Source organism: Caretta caretta, chromosome 7 (assembly GCF_965140235.1).
Source record: "Caretta caretta isolate rCarCar2 chromosome 7, rCarCar1.hap1, whole genome shotgun sequence".
NCBI lineage: Eukaryota > Metazoa > Chordata > Testudines > Cheloniidae > Caretta > Caretta caretta.
In genome coordinates, this window is record NC_134212.1 from 92791935 (window position 1) to 92812554 (window position 20620).

Consider the following 20620-nt stretch of genomic DNA (forward strand, 5'->3'; position numbering starts at 1 on the left):
GTATAGTATTACTGAAAAATTGCTTACTTTCTCATTTTTGCCATATAATTATAAAATCAATTGGAATATAAATATTGTATTTACATTTCAATGTATAGTGTATATAAAGCAGTATAAACAAGTCATTATTTGTATGAAATTTTAGTTTGTACTAACTTCGCTACTGCTTTTTATGCAGCCTGTTGTAAAACTAGGTAAATATCTAAATGAGTTGATGTACCCAGGGTTGAGAACCACAGTCTTAGGCCACAGGATGAGGACCCAGTAACTGCTCACTTGCAAGCTCACCCACCCAAGCTTCTGTTATTAGTGGGAGGAACATGAATACTTGTCTAGTAAAACTAAGGAAATACTGAGAAACTGACACCACTGAAACTCCAAAGGCACCCAATGAAATAACAAAATGGGACTTCTATTAGAGCTACACCCTATGTAGAACATCAATAAGTGATCTGTAGCTCACGCTCAAATAAATTGGTTAGTCTCTAAGGTGCCCCAAGTACTCCTTTTCTTTTTGCGAATACAGACTAACAGGGCTGTTACTCTGAAACCTATGGGGATACTGTATTTATTGCAATTGTAAAACATCATCTAAAGCTGGGAGGGAGAATGGGGAAGGAATCTGAGTTGCTTTAACTAAAAGATAATTTAGTCATCTCAAATTATACTATTAAGAGCTCATTATTTCCTTGATTTTAACACTAGAAATTATCACCCATAATGCCAGGGTCACAATCAACACAACAGCACTAATAACAACCCCCCTCACTGTTAAAGTTCTGAATGGGCTTTTGATGGGAGATAAGGGAGACTGATGTGGCATTTTTCTGCGACTGTTTTCCAAAGCACTATTTTGTCATTTTATGGGAAAAAGAACCAAGGGCTGCCTGAAGCTACCATTGTCCGAAGCAGTAATGTGGATCAGAACTTGTAACCGAGCTTGCTTTCTTCATCAATTTGTAAAAGCTTGTGCGTGTAGTGACGACTTGTTGCTTCCCTTACGGAGTAAGCAGAGGGAGAGATGTGGTTTATTCCAAGAGCCATAACTGGAGGGGACAGATAAATAGATTGAAACATGGATGGTTTACACACTCCAGCTCCGGAAGAGGGGGCCACGCCGAGCACACCGGGACGCAATCCAAGCATACGGGCAGATACTCAGGGTGGGTTTGACTCTGTCCCGCTAGACGTGTCTCTCTCAGTGTCCAGCCCAGAATGCAAAATCCGGCGGGTTATTCGTGTGTCCCTCGGCATCTGCTCTCAGCACACCCCCCCCCCCCCGCCGCCAGCACGCGCAGCCTTCTCCCCATTCCCCGCCCCGCTCCGGGCCCGGGGCGCCTCAGCCAGGCAGCTGGCCGGGTAAGGGCGGCAGCAGCCCTGCTGGGGCTTCCCTGCGCTACTGGGCCTGTGCAGCCGCGGTGCACACGCTCATCGGGGCCCCAGCGGCCGGGCGCCTCGGTATCTGCGGCGCCGGGGCGGGCAGCTCCTGGGGCGGGGCGGTTAGAGCGGTCCCCGGCCCCGCTCCGCAGCCCCGACCGGCCGGGACCAGCGCCAGGGAGCGGCGGCGTGGCTCGGAGGGCAGGCGGGCGGCGACAGGCTGTGCCCCACTTTGTGTCCAATCAGAGCGTGCGGGGTGCGCGCGGAACAGGGCAGCAATGCGTAAACAAGCCCGGGAAACTCCTCCGCCCCCCGCGCCGCTCCCTCGCACTCCGCTCCGCCGTGCTCTCCCCCGGCTGGCTCCCGCAGCCGCCTCCTCCCCCGCCCGTCCGCCCGCCCGCTCCGGAGCGCCCTACCGTTACCTGCCGCCCGCCCGCGCTCCCCCCCAAGCTCAGGGCCTCTTGAGGGAAGGTAAGGGACCCGTCTGCCCGCACGCCCGAGCAGGGGGCTGGGGAGCCCGGTTCTGGGGCGCAGGGGGGCGAGCAGGTGTCGTAACAAGTTGCTTAACGTGACATTGCTGTTGAATCATGTTGCAGGGAAGAGCAGCAGCGAGGCAGGAGGGAGGTGACGGGCTCCAAGGGACTGGAGCAGAGAGCCACAGAGTAACTTTCTCCCTCATTTCCCTTTAATTAGAGAGCCTGTTTCAGGGCGGGCAGAGGCTGAGCGAGCTGAGATGTCTGGCTGGAGAGAGGGGGAGAGAGAGAGACCCTGAAATGCGTTTGGAAGAAGCTGCTGCAGTTTGTGGTGCTTGTAGCTGGGGACTGAGAGCAGCAGCAGCACATTCGCTGTTTGGTAACAAGCAGGTTTGCATTTGGCTGCTGCGTGTGCTTCCACCAAGGATTTTCCTAGCAAAAGAGCCTGGGTGGCTAGTTAGTGAGCAATAGGTTCTGGTTCAGACCATCTGTTTCTAGGGTAATTATCTCTAGTTAATGCTCCATGGCAGCGTCGTTGGCTTCCGTTTTGATTAGGTTGGATTATTATATAAGGAGGAGAGACAGAAGTCCTCTGTTGCACAGAGAGCTACTCCTGTGCATTTCTCTCTCCAAGTAGTTGGGGATAGGGGGACTAGTCATGGCCCAAAGGATGTAGCCAGTGCAGAACTGGCAGACACACCTGTCTGAGCCCCCAGGCAAAACTGATGAGCTCTTTTTATGCATACTGTTGGGTGTGTTTTCCAATGGTTGTGGTGGAAGTGAAATACAGCCCTTTGTATTTCCTCATTGCACATTTTTTTCCTCTTACTCTGCATATTTCTCACTTTAAAAAATAAATGTTTGAGCACAAAAGTTTAAGAACTTGTTTTTTGCTTTATTATTGAGCATGTTTAGTATGTTAGTATGATCTGGAGATGACTGAATGAATCATCATCTCTATGGAATAAAGGCTGGTGAATCATCTTTCTCACACACATGTGTGCATGCATACACACACACAAAATACATTGTTGTTGACAGTGAAGGATCAGTGTCTGAAACAGTGGGAGGGGGATAGGATGTACTTTGCACTCAAAAACCCACCCCGGTTTCCTGAGGCTAGGTCATGAGCTGAGAAAGTCTTGCGACACTAAACTGTTATTTTCTTGGCACGGTCAGAAAAGAGTGGTAACCTGTGCCTTTATGAACTAACCAACCCTTTGATTTCCTTACTATCTTAAATGATATTAAGGTTGCCAATATCTCATCATTGATATTTGGGGTGCAGGACAGGAAGCAGTATATTTTAAATCAGATTTGAACAGGGAAAAATATGAAATTGTATAGTTATATATCTGTAAAACATAGGCCAAGGACATTCTTTGTTAAATACAAAGATTTTTTAAAAGGGTTTTGGTTGTAGGCCAAAATAATTGACCTATTTCAAAATAAAAGTTTGTTCCAAGCATTCTATATTTTGGGGAAAAGCTGAGCCAATTTACTCAATAAATGTGCTACAGTTGCACTCTTACATAAACTACAGTCTGATACTGCTCCCTTTAAAGTTGATGGCCACTGGCTCCACTGAGACTATTACTGGGTCCTTAGTATACAGCTTCTCTCTGGAATGCGATTTGCATACCTTCCCCTTTTCCTGGACTTCTGTCTCCTGTCTTCTTGTATGGAGGCGGTAACATGAAATTTACAATTCCTCTCCTTCCCTGTGATGCCAACTTGCATTCAAGAATGAAGCAGCCAAGTATAGCAGGGGAAAATGCTGTACAGGTGAGTCGCATCATACACGCATTTAACTTATGCGAATTCAACTATACGCACTCGGCAAATAAAAAAGAAAAATAACAAGATACCTATAAATAGTGCAGGTGATTCCACTCAATGACCGTATGCCCCGGAGTGAGCGTGAGATGGGAGACGTGAATCTGTCGTTCCCTCAGTTGGTCTCAGTTCCTGCATGCCTCTCATAGTGTGAGCATCTCGCCATGCTGAGTGTGATTCTAGGCTTTAAAGATACTGTACGTATTTTTCATACAACATGGCCGCTAAACAAGAGCCAACTAGTTCATCTGGTGCCCAGCCGAAGAAACAGCAATCTGTTCCAACACTGGAGGAAAAACTGGCTGTGTTGAACTTATTGAGAATAGATATGTCGGTCTCCAACGTGGCGCGTAAATATGGCCACAACGAATCTAGCATCCGTGCCATCAAGATTTGAGAGAGAGAAATTCGTCAAGCCGTGGCATCAAGTGCTCCAATAACTGCTAAGATGATGAGCCAGGTGCGTGATAAGACTTTAGTGAAGACTGAAAAGGCATTAAACTTATGGCTGGAAGATGTGAACCGTAATGCGTGCCTATCAATGGCAACACGTTGTGAGAAAAGGCTCTTAGCCTCTATGCGCTGTTCAAACCTCCTGCCGAAGAGGGACAGCCTTCTGATGAGAAGGAATTCAAAGCCAGCCAAGATTGGCTTAACAGTTTTAGGAACCGCTTCAACCTCAAAAATGTGCAAACTACTGGTGAAGCTGCATCTGCCAATGAAGAGGCAGCAAAAGCCTACCCCAAACAATTAAAGAAAATCATAGAAGAAAAGGGCTATCTTCTGGAACAAGTTTTTAATGCTGATGAGACTGGGCTCTTCTGGAAAAAAAATGACCAACCGCACTTACACTTTGAAATCAGAAAGACAAGCCCCTGGCTTCAGAGCAGCTAAAGACAGTGTGACCGTGTTGTTTTGTGGCAATGCGGCTGAGCATTTAATAAAACCGGGCTTGTTCTACAGGGCTGCAAATCCCTGTGCCCTAAAAGGCAAGAACAAAAATCTCCTGCCTGTGTTCTGGCAATCAAATAAAAAGGCTTGGGTAACAGCAGCATTATTTCTGAATTGGTTCCACAAGTGTTTCATTCAGGAGGTCATGCGGTACCTTGTAGAGAAAGGACTTGACTTTAAAGTGTTGCTGATCATAGACAATGCTCCTGGCCACCCTGCGGCACTCTGGTTTGCGCATAACCATGTTGAAGTCCTCTTTCTCTCCCCCCCCCATACCACCTCAAACCTCTCAACCAAGGCGTGATTTGCTGTTTCAAGGCCACATACACGAGGCTTACATTCTCACGGATACATAGCACTATGGATGCTGATCCCAATCTTAATGTGATGGAGTGTTGGAAGTCCTTCAACATTGCCGATTGCATCCATTGCCTGTTTAATATAAGTGATGCAATCAAGCATGAAACAGTCAATGCATGTTGGCGAAACCTATTGAAAGAACGTGTGAATGATTTTAAGGGTTTCCCAACCATTGACAAAGAAGTGAAACGCATTGTTCAGGTGGCCAGACAAGGGGGTGGTGATGGCTTCGTCGACATCCTTGAGGAAGAAATTGAAGAATTATTTGAGAGCCGTAGAGAAACCTTGACTAACGAAGAGTTGTAGGAACTGATAAAATCATTTACAGAAGATGATGACTAAAAGGAAGAGCCAGCAAGTTGGAATCTTCATAAATTTGCTGAAATGTTCCAAGCAGCGAAACACTTGAATGATTTAATTTCTGAATACGATCCCTCTGTGGAACGAAGCCTCAAAATCACATGTAGTATTATGGACAATTTGAGACTGTATCAAGAAACGTTCGAGCAGCTTAAGAGACAACAGCGACAGTTGCCAATCACCGTGTTTTTCAAGGAAAAACAACCAGCAGCAGATGAGCCTACGCAATCAACTTCTCGAGCTGAACCAGAGCCAACCACTTCGTCTATGACTAGCTCTCCATCACCCAATTCTCCGTCACCTGGATCGACATCACGCCCTGATGACCCTTGTAATTACCCTTCTGTAATTAAAAATACAGTACTGTAAAATTATATTTTGCATATGTACTCTTTTATATACATTTATATATATTACTGTACAGGGTTGTATACACAAAACCATGTACAGTATACTGTGTTTTATGGCCGATTTAAGGGATTTTCAAGGGTAATTTGACTATACGCGATTCTCGCCTTACATGCTGACTTTAGAACCTAACCCCCGCATAAGATGCAACTCCACTGTACACATTCAGGCACCTGCAATACAAAACATAAGTACTGTGTCATAAGTACTGTGGGGTGTGTGTGTGTATATGTTTGTGTGTGTGTGTCCATTTAAACAGTCTCTATTTAAACCCCCACCCTCTTGTCTGGTCGTTGTACATCCTTTATTTCTATGGCCTTACCAAATTCATGGTCCATTTTGGTCAATTTCACTGTCATAGGATTTTAAAAATCATAAATTTCATGATTTCAGATATTTAAATCTCAGATTTCATGGTGTTGTAACTGTAGGGGTCCTGACTCAAAATGGGACTGGGGGGGTCGCAAAGTTATCGTAGGGAGGTTGCCATATTACCACCCTTACTTCTGTGCTGCTGCTGACAGCAGCACTGCCTTCTTCATAGCTGGGTGGTGGAGAGCGGTGGTGGGTGGCTGGAAGCCCAGCTCTGAAGGCTGCACTGCCAACAGCAGCAGTGCAGAAGTAAGGGTAGCATGGTATTGTATTGCCACCTTACTTCTGTGCTGTTGCCTTCAGAGCTGGGCCTTCAGCCAGCAGCTTCCACTCTTTTATGCCGCACAGCTCTGAAGGCAGCATCGCAGAAGTAAGGGTGGCATGGTATGGTATTGGCACTCTTACTTCTGCGCTGCTGCTGGTGGGGCGCTGCCTTCAAAGCTGGGTGCCCAGCCAGCAGCCGCCACTCTCTGGCCACCTAGCTCTGAAGGCAGCACAGGAATAAGGGTGGCAATACCGTGACGCCCCCCTCCCCCCTCGTAGCCACTTTTTGGGTCAGGAGCCCCAGTTTGAAAAATGCTGGTCTTCCCTGTGAAATATGTATTGTATAGGGTAAAAGTACACAAAAGACCAGATTTCATAGTCCTTGACACATTTTTCACGGCTATGAATTTGGAATCTTATCTCTAATGGGCTGAGCTCCATACCTGCAGCTCTTCTCCAGAAGAGGGCAGGAAAGCAAACATGTTCATGGACAGGGTTGCTGTTAGTGTCTCCTACATTACTGTTAGGAGAGAGGGGGCATGCCATCTTCTGTGTTCATACAGAGGTGAACACACTGGCACTTCATAGATAATTCTATATCAACAAATAGTGTAGTTGTTGGATGTAAAAAGACTAGATTAATTCAGCGTTCACTCTAATCATTTTAACACTCAAAACTCAGGAAGTTCAGCAGTTAACAAGGGTTAGTCTGCATAGCGGTGGTAGCTAAGCAATATTGGACACATTAAACAACAGGAGGTATATTTAAATGAATAAAATATTCATCAGAAATAAGTGTGCAATATGGCCAAGTTAACACAGAAGTGGAAAATTTAGTTTGATATGTTTAAATTACCAACATTAATGCTGCATCAACGTTTCTTTCATTTAATTTTCTTTAAAACATCGACAAACAGACAAAAAGAAGAAAATCCATATTTTATTTGGGTACTGTTTGGCACAAAAGTGGAACTGCTCTAAGAAAACTAGCAGTAAAGCAGTATAAAAGGACTATCTGCTCCACTTTTTTCTTCTGTTCATTGTAAAATACACAGGATAAAGTGAGATGGAATGGCAGGGTGCCAAATTCATGGGTGGGTTTAAGGAAGATAGAGCATAACACTCTTTTTCGGATTGGTAGGCAGATTGCTATATTCTACATACCAGAACCCAAAGAACAATGGGGGTAAAGTGGTGTGAGAAAGCAGATAAAAGGGGAGTGTCAGATGAACTTTGAATCCTGTTGCTTTTATTGTCTTATATCAGGGAAGCATAGTTTTCAATAGGATACACACCGTGATATTCCAAACCTTAAACCAACCCCATCCCTCCCTATTTCTTTAAAAGAAATGTTGAGTATAAAGTCTGAAGTATTAAATCTTGCTTATGAGGTATCAAATGTTCCCACTTGCTTCACAGACTCTGTGCCATTGATGGTTCATGCCACAGCACCGTCATGTAAATCTCTTCCAGCTACCTAAAACTGGAAATGAGTAGTCAGCCTCCCCACTGGAAAAAATTAACAAGACACTTTCCTCACCCCCGTTCCTGCTTTAGAGACCCTTGCTAGATACCTGCAGTGATCCAAAGCAAAGTTCAGACTACTATGATAGACAGCAACACTACCAGAGGCAAAACTGGGAAAAATACAATATTTTAACATCTATAGAAAAAATTCTCCACAGAACACACACTAGTCTGTGGATTGTTTGTCAACAAACTCCTTAAATGAAGATACTTGTTGCCAGTTCCTACATGTCGTGCAATGTAATAATTATATCTAAAATAGGTTTAATTTCTTTTGCTAGTTACAAATATAAATCAAAATATAATGGAGAGTAGGGCCAGAAAAGACCACTGTGTAACAGAGTCTTCCACCTTCCATTCTCCATTCACTCCATCATTCCTGTTAATGCCTTATCTAACCTGTTCTTGAATCTCTGTGGTATTGGTGCCTTGACCATTTCCCTTGATAGTCCAGTTCTCTATTGTACCTTTTCTTAACTATTTTTTCAATCACTGTAGTGGTCATGAAAAGTGCTAGCTTGACAGCCTTTGAGGCTGAAGCCCTTTATCAACAGAAGAGGTATAGCACAGGCAGCAACCTCAATCATGTGGCAAGACAACCTTTAAGTGCACGTATTGGGAGGAGTGGTGTTTCAATCTCCATTCTTTGTTCTCTCTATGAAAACTGGCTGTGAAAACTTTGTGGTGGTTTTGTGATATGCAGGATACATATTCTCACTTGTCAAGGAGGGACTGAACTATTGCTGCCACCATCTCTTTTTACGTATAAAACATTGAACAGTCCTCATATGGTAACAATTTATAGTGACAACTGACCATGTTCCCATTTGATCCGGTAACCTAAAGGTGAAATGCTCATTTCCCATTACTAACTGCCAAATCCATCCAGTCCCCAAGAACTTTCCTAATAGCTACCCACACCTTTTTGTTCCTTAGGGTTAGGACATTACTGCTTGTTCTGTCATCTTCTGAGACTAAATAATTTTCTTCCTTTATGCCATTACCTTAAAGTGTATGTATTTGTAAACTTGGAGTGCTTTTGCTGGGTTGATGTGTGACATACAAATGGAAACAAACTGGTTATTTTAAACAAAGAAAATAGGAAAGAGGAAAAAAGTTAACCCTTCAGCCCTTGAAGATGTTTGGATACCACAGTCCATTTGCATGAGTGTTGGAGCTCCATGTTTGCACTGTAGGCTTATTCTGCTTGGTGCCAAGTGAGAGAGAGAGGTTTTTTTTTAAATGGGTTTCCTCAGGCTTAGTGTAGAGTTGCATAAGCTATACAATTATTTTTAACTGATTGGAGCTCAGTAGCAAGTTCATATCATTTAGTTTTTAAATGTTAATTTAATTGGAACGAACCTCTTAAATTTCTTTATCTTCAGTTCCATCACTCTGGACTGGAGGCTTTCTTCTTTCCAACAAATAGATATTGGCAGTTTCCAGGCAAATTTGCACTGACTGAAACCCTATGCCTCTTTACTGATGTCAGTGGCGTTTATAGAGTATAATTTCACTGCAGAATTTTGCCCTTCAAATGTCCTTAATGTTCTGTTCTCCACTCATTCAGCCATAGTGGCCTCTCCTGTACCATGTCCTGCAAGACGCACTGGAAGACCTATTGAACTGCACTTGCAAGCAGTTTTCTTAGTTCTTTGTCCAGCAATTTGTTTTTCATGAAGAACTTTTCAATGAGGAATATTAAGGACAGAAAGGGATGGAAATGTCCCTGTTTCAAACCACTATATTGTGACCTTTTTGCCTGAAGTACAATAATAATCTTATTTGCCCAAAAGGCACTACTGTGGAGACTCAAGGAGAAAAGGCCTTCCTCTCTGAGGGGCTTAAAAATTGTATATGGAAGTTGCTGGGAGTTGTTCAACTCTCAAAGAGTACTGAAGCCTCAGTATTGTTTCCTAATTCACTTATACTCTGTAGTGCACACCAACAATCTGTTCACCCTGATATATATTTTTTTAATTGTTGGCCACCCATATGGCTTTTTCTAACAACTTTTCAGTTCGTCATTTAGGTGATGCTGTAATATAAATGTTTAAAAGTGATTCTAGGTTTAGGAATTTGCCCAAGTCTTCTCAAAACAAAATAAAAAAAACCCACAACATTTTACTGCAGGGATAAGAGTGTTCTCCCCAAGCACCAGAGCATTATAAAAGACAAATAGCATTAAACAAATAGTTAATAATAAGAATGAAAACAAGTAAGCCTAAATTTTGCCCTTGGTGACTCCTGTGAAGCTCCAATAACTACAAGGGCAAGTGCACAGGAGTCACTGATGACAAAATTAAACCCTAAGAAAATTAAAATTTGAACTTTGTTTAAAAACCAAAACCAAAATGAGTTTCTATGGACAAAATGTCCTGCGCTACTCTGACTGGGATTTGGGATATGTTGACTATGAAAAGAAGGCTATATAAAACCAAATACAGTGGTATGACTATATTGTAGAGAGACAATTTATCTTCATATTATACTTATAAGGGTGATTTTTTTTATTGGTACTACTCTGAAGGATAGGAAATATGTGAATTTACAATATAGTGATACATATTACATTTATATATCTTTAAATTATTGCAATTCTTGGGTCAGTTTTCAGGACTAGAAGAGTTGCCTACTAGAATGGTTTAGGCTGTAACTTGCTGTTTCCAGTCTTTCAAGAGTAATGTATTCCCTGCACATGTTGTTCTGTAACAGAAAACAAAACCTCTCCCCCACCACCAATTTACTTTGCAGTAAAAGTGAACAACTTGGTGTCTGAACATATAGATGAGTAACTCTCTCATACAAAGATATAAAGCCATTGAGGGTTTCTGGTGATATCATTAAGCAGAACATAAATGATTTCTCTTTAGAATTTTAAGATGGTGTATTCTTGTATACATTATTTTTAGTATAAAAGATTACGTTTTTTTAGAAAATGTCTTTGCATTCCGTGTAGAAAAGAAGCAAGTTGGTTTCAATATACATGCAATCAGTACAGTTAATATGGGTGTGTGATGTGGTATACCCATATTAATTACATTTATATTTTGGTGACCTGTGGGAATAGCATGTTGGACTCAATTCTGTTCTCAGTGGGACTATTCATGTGAGTAAGGGCTGTGGAACTTGGACTTATATAAGAAATGAAACTAGGATGTTACAAATATTTTTATCCCAGTAGTTTTCTAGCATTTCATCCTGTGGACCATCTTGTGAAAAAGACCCTCTTATGGAACCATCTCCCCTTTCCACCTTCCCCAGTTACCCACTTCTTGGTTCTCAAAATATTTTGTTCTGCCGACCATGAGCAAAAATTCCGTGGACAACTGGTGGTCCATAGGTCAGAGTTTGAGAACCATTGTTCTATTCACATATATAAATAATACCTGCAGTTTGAAGTCACGTGTATGTAATTAATTATATTTATTATTATTATTATTTATTATTTGATATTGTGGTAGGGCATAGTAACCTTGGTCAGGATCAAGACTTTATTAAGATCTGGAATTTCCCAAGCAGTAGTGAGTATCTAAAATGACTGCTGCCATAAAAATAAAGTGTAATACTGTTCAGGTGGCACTTCAGTGCTAGTTAGCCAATGATCAGACAGCCAGATGAGTTGAGTTCTGTTTTTTATCCAGTGGGGATCGTGTTGGTGTTAAGGATGAGTAGTTGCTTTACTGGAAATGAGACAAGAGGATAAGAGTCCCAGGAGTCCCTTACAGAAACATCACTAGTAGTTAATGCAAGTGTAACAACATTATTCACCAAAGAGGGAAAAACAGCATCAGAATAACATCCAGGCTCTGGTTTAATGCCAGAAAATCATAGCTATTCTTCACAGCTAAGGATTAACTCTTGGGTATCTAGTCACAATGAAGGAACAGTTGGATCAATTGTTCTCCATGTCCACTGAAGATAAGACAAGTTGTAATGGGCTTAATTTGCAGCCTGGGAGATGTTAGGAAAAACTTTCTCATTATATGGGTAGTTAAGATCTAGAATAGGTTTCCCAAGGAAGTTGTGGAATCCCCATCACTGGAGGTTTCTAAGGTTAGACAAATACCTTTGAGGGATGATCTAAGTTTACTTTGTCCTGCCACATTGCAGGGGGCTGGACTCGATGAGGTCCCTTCCAGCCTACATTTCTGTGAAAGTTAGGAATATTTCTTGTTTTCATGATTTTATGGAATTTATTTCCTTTAATTATGTAAACAAGCACCTATGGTAGCTGAATGGCAATAAGCACATTATATTTTAATAAAATTAAAGAGTAACCTGACTAGATATTGCTTAATTTATAGTTTCCCTCCTTGAGAATTGATTTTGCAAGCCAGCAAAATCAGACCGATAGTTTTGATTTTTTTTTTAATCTTAACTTTTTATTTCAATAAGATTTAGATGAGCTTTCTCCCCCCTTCCCACATGTGCCCAAATTTTCAAGTGTGTGTTTGCAATGACCAATGCACATGCATTTGAAATAACATACACATAAACAAGTGCAATGCCTGATGTCCTATGTATGTGTGCATTTGAAATCCCTTACTGATGTGTGCACTTTTCTGTGTATGATCTTTTGAAAATTTGGATCTTAATTTGTATTTGTTACAACACTGAATAAGATGCAAAATTTTCCATTGGTTTCACAAGAGATTTTCCATTGAATTCAGAGAGGCTGGATTTTAGCAATTTTTATTGGTTTCAATGGGGCTTTTCTATAACATCTGGCTTTGCTCAAAATTTCAAGAGTAAGTTTCCTTTCAAACTGATGGTGCCTTCCTATTGAATCTGTTCTGGTATCCCAGAAGGAAAAAAAAAATCTGAGTTGGCTCTGTTCATTCAAACCAAGGTGAATTCTGCATGTTAGAACTTGTGCCAGTTTCTTTTTTACTCAGAATTGTTTATTGCTCCAACCCTACCCCCTTCAGGGAACCTGGAAGAACCAGCTTCCTTTAGCCTGGTCATATGCTCTTTAGAGCAGGGGTAGCCAATAGGCGGACCAGGGTCCAAATCTAGACCACCAGATGCCTTTGAACTGACCTCAAAATCTATTTATTTAGTTATACCATTTTTTTTATTATTATTATTATTTTCTCTGGCGTCTGGACCTTGACTAGACCTTGTCCAAGAAATTTGGACCTTGACAAAAAATAATGGATTACCCCTGTTTTAGAGTAACCATTGTTCTAGCAACTTAGAGGCATTCAGCGTTAATGACTTCTTGATTGTCCTGAAGCAGCTTCCAGATAGGGTTTGTGAGAGACATGACCAGTCTTTGCTAACAAGTGGCTGATTCAGTACACACTGAGGGTCACTTTATATACATAGTGTTAATAAAATCAATCCGAATACATAAGTTTTACATAGACCGATGCCCTAAACTGTCACATATGTGATACCGCCCCTCTCTGAGGTGTGATTATTTCACTGATGATACATATTGATTCATTTTTGGTGGTGTTCTGCTGGGGTGAGTCTAATTTTTCTTGAGTTTTGGTGTGACACGCACATTTTCCTGTAGTTGTGTATGAGGCGTATGGGAAATTGATCATGTCTTTCATTAGCTGAAGTGTTCCTCTGTAACTTGATGTTCTTCATTGACGAGATTTCCTTTGTGGCCATTCTAATCACAAATATTACAGAAGAGCAAAAGAGGGTGATCTAGAGAAACATTACACAGAACGATAGTGAAAGAAGCCAGATCCATCAACATAACACTCAGGAATCTGAAGAGACCAGGGCAAGAGCAAAATAAGTGGCAGAAATTGGTGGACATCCTCCACACCTGAAGTGGTGAGAGGATAAATTAAAAAGAAAGATGTATATGTTTGTATAGATGAACCACCAGCCTGTTAACTAGTGTTTCTATAGCCGGTCCCGCACCACAGGAAAAAGAGAACTGTGTACTCAAAGTGATCCATATTCTAGGGAAATCAGAACACTATTAGACCCATTATAATATTATTAATTAAATAAGGCTACTCCCATCTTTTCATGTGCTCTGTGTGTGTGTGTGTGCGTGTATATATATATATATATATATATAATCTGCCTACTGTATTTTCCACTCCATGCATCTGATGAAGTGGGTTTTAGCCCACGAAAGCTTTTGCCCAAATACATTTGTTAGTCTCTAAGGTGCCACAAGTACTCCTTGTTGTTTCTGCAATAATACTGGTTTACTATTCGTTGCACGAAGATTCAATAGTAAATTAGTGGGGGTTTTCTATCATGTTTTAAGTGTTTGCCAAAGTCTTTTTGAGCCTCTAATATAGCTCCATAAGGGGAATCAAACTTACTTGTATAGATCCTCAGTTCTCAATGTTCCCTCAAAGATGAGGTAATCTGAAGAATCAGTCCTTACTATCTCCCAAAGATAGGGTTGCCAACAATCTCGGATTGGCCGGGAGTCTGCCGGAATCGGCATCGGAATCGGGAGTCTGCCTGGTGACTATTGAAAGCAATCTGGGAGATTTTACTAGGCCACTAAAAGTCTGGTCCCTACTTGCACTGGCTCCGCGCTGCTCCTGGAAGCGGCCAGTCTGGCTGCTAGGTGCAAGGGCGGCCAGGGGGTCTCTGCGTGCTGCCCCTGCCCCGACTGCCATCTCCACAGCTCCCATTGGCCAGGAACCACAGCCAATGGGAGCTGCGGAGACGCTGCCTGCAAGCAGGGGCAACACATAGAGCCACCTGGCTGCTCCTGAGCCTAGGAACCAGACTGGCCACTTCCAGGAGCCGCCCAAGGTAAGCACCGCCTGGCTGGAGCCTGCACCTCAAACCAGACATGCCAAACCCATGAAAAAAACATAGAAATTGCACTTGTTTTTGGCTTAATTGGCTTGTTGGCTAGTTTTTGGCTTGTAGCTTGCTGCTTCTTTTTTTTTTATCAGCTCCCGTGAAGCAGGGGCAAGGGGTGGAGAGAGTCAGGGATACATAGCAGGCCCACCACAGTCCCAGACTGCATGCCAGGGGGATCTAGTCATATAGAGTGTAGGGGTTCTTAGGGATTGGCTTATTTTGGCCTTGTTTTGAAATGGGATTAGCTTGATTTTTGGCTTATCGTGAAAGTTGGGGTGCTTATTTACCGCATGAAAGCTGGCAACTGTGCCCCAAACCCCCTGCCCCAGCTCTGAGTCCCTCCCGCACCTCAACCCCCTGCCCCATTCCCTATTGCACCCCAAGCTCCTGCTCCAGCCCGGAGACCCATCCTGCACCCCAAACCCCTCATCCATGGCCCCACCCCAGAGCCTACACCCCCTCCTGCACCCCAAGCCCCTGTTCCTACTCTGAGCTCTCCCGCACTCTGAACCCCTTGTTCCCAGCATGGAGCTTGTTCCTGCCTCTGCCAAAGAATTACTAGGTGATGTTGGGCAAGTCCTCAAGGAATCAATTCTGAAGCACTTAGACGAGAGGAAAGTGATCAGGAATAGTCAGCATGGATTCACCAAGGGAAAGTCATGCTTGACTAATCTAATTGCCTTTTATGGGTATGTCTACACTACGGAATAAGGTTGAATTTATAGAAGTTGGTTTTTTAGAAATCGGTTTTATATATTCGAGTGTGTGTGTCCCCACAGAAGATGCTCTAAGTGCATTAAGTGAATTAACTCGGCGGAGTGCTTCCACAGTACCGAGGCTAGAGTCGACTTCCGGAGCATTGCACTGTGGATAGCTATCCCACAGTTCCCGCAGTCTCCGCTGCCCATTGGAATTCTGGGTTGAGATCCCAATGCCTGATGGGGCTAAAACATTGTCGCGGGTGGTTCTGGGTACATATCGTCAGGCCCCCATTCCCTCCCTCCCTCCGTGAAAGCAAGGGCAGACAATCGTTTCGCGCCTTTTTTCCTGAGTTACCTGTGCAGATGCCATACCACGGCAAGCCTGGAGCCCGCTCACCCTATGTCTCCTGGGTGCTGGCAGACGCGGTACGGCATTGCTACACAGTAGCAGCAACCCCTTGCCTTGTGGCAGCAGACGGTACAGTACGACTGGTAGCCGTCATCATCATGTCCGAGGTGCTCCTAGCCACGTCGGCTGGGAGCGCCTGGACAGACATGGGCGCAGGGACTAAATTTGGAGTGACTTGACCAGGTCATTCTCTTTAGTCCTGCAGTCAGTCCTATTGAACCGTCTTATGGTGAGCAGGCAGGCGATACGGATTGCTAGCAGTCCTATTGCATCATCTTCTGCCGGGCAGCCATGAGATGTGGATGGCATGCAGTCCTTCTGCACCGTCTGCTGCCAGCCAAAGATGTAAAAGATAGATGGAGTGGATCAAAACAAGAAATAGACCAGATTTGTTTTGTACTCATTTGCCTCCTCCCCTGTCTAGGGGACTCATTCCTCTAGGTCACACTGCAGTCACTCACAGAGAAGGTGCAGCGAGGTAAATCTAGCCATGTATCAATCAGAGGCCAGGCTAACCTCCTTGTTCCAATAAGAACAATAACTTAGGTGCACCATTTCTTATTGGAACCCTCCGTGAAGTCCTGCCTGAAATACTCCTTGATGTAAAGACTCCCCCTTTGTTGATTTTAGCTCCCTGAAGCCAACCCTGTAAGCCGTGTCGTCAGTCGCCCCTCCCTCCGTCAGAGCAACGGCAGACAATCATTCCGCGCCTTTTTTCTGTGCGGACGCCATACCAAGGCAAGCATGGAGGCCGCTCAGCTCACTTTGGCAATTAGGAGCACATTAAACACCACACGCATTATCCAGCAGTATATGCAGCACCAGAACCTGGCAAAGCGATACCGGGCGAGGAGGCGATGTCAGCGCGGTCATGTGAGTGATCAGGACATGGACACAGATTTCTCTGAAAGCATGGGCCCTGCCAATGCATGCATCATGGTGCAAATGGGGCAGGTTCATGCCGTGGAAATCCGATTCTGGGCTCGGGAAACAAGCACAGACTGGTGGGACCGCATAGTGTTGCAAGTCTGGGACGATTCCCAGTGGCTGCAAAACTTTCGCATGCGTAAGGGCACTTTCATGGAACTTTGTGACTTGCTTTCCCCGCCCTGAAGCGCATGAATACCAAGATGAGAGCAGCCCTCACAGTTGAGAAGCGAGTGGCGATAGCCCTGTGGAAGCTTGCAACGCCAGACAGCTACCGGTCAGTTGGGAATCAATTTGGAGTGGGCAAATCTACTGTGGGGGCTGCTGTGATGCAAGTAGCCCATGCAATCAAAGATCTGCTGATATCCAGGGTAGTGACCCTGGGAAATGTGCAGGTCATAGTGGATGGCTTTGCTGCAATGGGATTCCCTAACTGTGGTGGGGCCATAGACGGAACCCATATCCCTATCTTGGCACCGGAGCACCAAGCCGCCGAGTACATAAACCGCAAGGGGTACTTTTCGATAGTGCTGCAAGCTCTGGTGGATCACAAGGGACGTTTCACCAACATCAACGTGGGATGGCCGGGAAAGGTGCATGACGCTCACATCTTCAGGAACTCTGGTCTGTTTCAAAAGCTGCAGGAAGGGACTTTATTCCCAGACCAGAAAATAACGGTTGGGGATGTTGAAATGCCTATATGTATCCTTGGGGACCCAGCCTACCCCTTAATGCCATGGCTCATGAAGCCGTACACAGGCAGCCTGGACAGTAGTCAGGAGCTGTTCAACTACAGGCTGAGCAAGTGCAGAATGGTGGTAGAATGTGTATTTGGACGTTTAAAGGCATGCTGGCGCAGTTTACTGACTCGCTTAGACCTCAGCGAAACCAATATTCCCACTGTTATTACTGCTTGCTGTGTGCTCCACAATATCTGTGAGAGTAAGGGGGAGACGTTTATGGCGGTGTGGGAGGTTGAGGCAAATCGTCTGGCTGCTGGTTACGCGCAGCCAGACACCAGGGTGGTTAGAAGAGCACAGGAGGGCGCGGTACGCATCAGAGAAGCTTTGAAAACCAGTTTCATGACTGGCCAGGCTACGGTGTGAAAGTTCTCTTTGTTTCTCCTTGATGAAACCCGCTGCCCCTTGGTTCACTCTACTTCCCTGTAAGCTAACCACCCGCCCCTCCTCCCTTCGATCACCGCTTGCAGAGGCAATAAAGTCATTGTTGCTTCACATTCATGCATTCTTTATTCATTCATCACACAAATAGGGGGATGACTACCAAGGTAGCCCAGGAGGGGTAGTGGAGGAGGGAAGGAAAATGCCACACAGCACTTTAAGCACAGCACTTTAAAAGTTTACAACTTTAAAATGTATTGAATGACAGCCTTCTTTTTTTTGGGCAATCCTCTGTGGTGGAGTGGCTGGTTGGCCGGAGGCCCCCCCACCGTGTTCTTGGGCGTCTGGGTGTGGAGGCTATGGAACTTGGGCTGTAGTGGAGGGCGGTTGGTTACACAGGGGCTGTGGTGGCAGTCTGTGCTCCAGCTGCCTTTGCTGCAGCTCAGCCATACACTGGAGCATATTGGTTTGGTCCTCCAGCAGCCTCAGCATTGAATCCTGCCTCCTCTCATCACACTGCCGCCACATTTGAGCTTCAGCCCTGTCTTCAGCCTGTCACTTACTCTCTTCAGCCTGCCACCTCTCCTCCCGGTCATTTTGTGCTTTCCTGCACTCTGACATTATTTGCCTCCACGCATTCGTCTGTGCTCTGTCAGTGTGGGAGGACAGCATGAGCTCGGAGAACATGTCATCGCGAGTGCGTTTTTTTTTTTTTCTTTCTAAGCTTCACTAGCCTCTGGGAAGGAGAAGATCCTGTGATCATTGGAACACATGCAGCTGGTGGAGAAAAAAAAGGACAGCGGTATTTAAAAGGACACATTTTATAAAACAGTGGCTACACTCTTTCAGGGTAAACCTTGCTGTTAACATTACATACATAGCACATGTGCTTTCGTTACAAGGTTGCATTTTGCCTCCCCCCACCGCGTGGCTATCCCCTCAACCTCCCCCCTCCCTGTGGCTAACAGCGGGGAACATTTCTGTTTAGCCACAGGCAAACAGCCCAGCAGGAATGGGCTCCTCTGAGTGTCCCCTGAAGAAAAGCACTCTATTTCAACCAGGTGACCATGAATTATATCTCACTCTCCTGAGGATAACACAGAGAGATAAAGAACGGATGTTGTTTGAATGCCAGCAAACATACACTGCAATGCTTTGTTCTACAATGATTCCCGAGTACGTGTTACTGGCCTGGAGTGGTAAAGTGTCCTACCATGAAGGACGCAATAAGGCTGCCCTCCCCAGAAACCTTTTGCAAAGGCTTTGGGAGTACATCTAGGAGAACCGCGAATGCCAGGACAAAGTAATCCTTTCACATGCTTGCTTTTAAACCATGTATAGTATTTTAAAAGGTACACTCACCAGAGGTCCCTTCTCCGCCTGCTGGGTCCAGGAGGCAGCCTTGGGTGGGTTCGGGGGGTACTGGCTCCAGGTCCAGGGTGAGAAACAGTTCCTGGCTGTCGGGAAAACCGGTTTCTCCGCTTGCTTGCTGTGAGCTATCTACAACCTCATCATCATCATCTTCTTCTTCGTCCCCAAAACCTGCTTCCATATTGCCTCCATCTCCATTGAAGGAGTCAAACAACACGGCTGGGGTAGTGGTGGCTGAACCCCCTAAAATGGCATGCAGCTCATCATAGAAGCGGCATGTTTGGGGCTCTGACCCGGAGCGGCCGTTCGCTTCTCTGGTTTTCTGGTAGGCTTTCCTCAGTTCCTTCACTTTCATGCGGCACTGCTTCGAGTCCCTGTTATGGCCTCTGTCCTTCATGCCCTGGGAGATTTTGTCAAAGGTTTTGGCATTTCGAAAACTGGAACAGAGTTCTGATAGCACGGATTCCTCTCCCCAAACAGCGATCAGATCCCGTACCTCCCGTTCAGTCCATGCTGGAGCTCTTTTGCGATTCTGGGACTCCATCATGGTCACCTCTGCTGATGAGCTCTGCATGGTCACCTGCAGCTTGCCATGCTGGCCAAACAGGAAATGAGATTCAAAAGTTCGTGGTTCTTTTCCTGTCTACCTGGCCAGTGCATCTGAGTTGAGAGTGCTGTCCAGAGCAGTCACAATGGAGCACTCTAGGATAGCTCCCGGAGGCCAGTACCGTCGAATTGTGTCCACAGTACCCCAAATTCGAGCCAGCAAGACCAATTTAAGCGCTAATCCACTTGTCAGGGGTGGAGTAAGGAAATCGATTTTAAGAGCCCTTTAAGTTGAAATAAAGGGCTTCATCGTGTGGATGGGTGCAGGTTTACATCGATTTAATGCTGCTAAATTCGACCTAAAGTCCTAGTGTAGACCAGGGCTGAGATGAGATAACTGGTTCTGTGAATGAAGGGAAAGCAGTGGACGTGTTATTCCTTGACTTTAGCAAAGCTTTTGACACGGTCTCCCACAGTATTAATACTGTGGGAGACCGTGTCAAAAGCTTTAGCAAAGCTTTTGACACGGTCTCCCACAGTATTCAGTATTGTCAGCAAGTTAAAGAAGTATGGGCTGGATGGGTACACTACATGATGGGTAGAAAGTTGGCTAGATTGTCAGGCTCAGCGGGTAGTGATCAATGGCTCCATGTCTAGTTGGCAGCCGGTATCTAGTGGAGTGCCCCAAGGGTCGGTCCTGGGGCCGGTTTTGTTCAATATCTTCATTAATGATCTGGAGGATGGTGTGGATTGCACCCTCAGCAAGTTTGCGGATGACACTAAACTGGGAGGAGTGGTAGATACGCTGGAGGGTAG

At 44.7% G+C, this 20620-nt stretch overlaps 1 long non-coding RNA gene across 1 annotated transcript in view; it reads left to right on the forward strand.

Moving 5' to 3' along the window:
* The first annotated feature begins 1365 nt into the window (after positions 1 to 1365).
* LOC142072811 (uncharacterized) overlaps positions 1366 to 20620 on the forward strand; it is a 39597-nt gene continuing 20342 nt past the window's right edge. The window contains exon 1 of the long non-coding RNA XR_012669390.1: positions 1366 to 1848. This is a non-coding gene — a long non-coding RNA (uncharacterized LOC142072811). The remainder of the gene's footprint in view (positions 1849 to 20620) is intronic.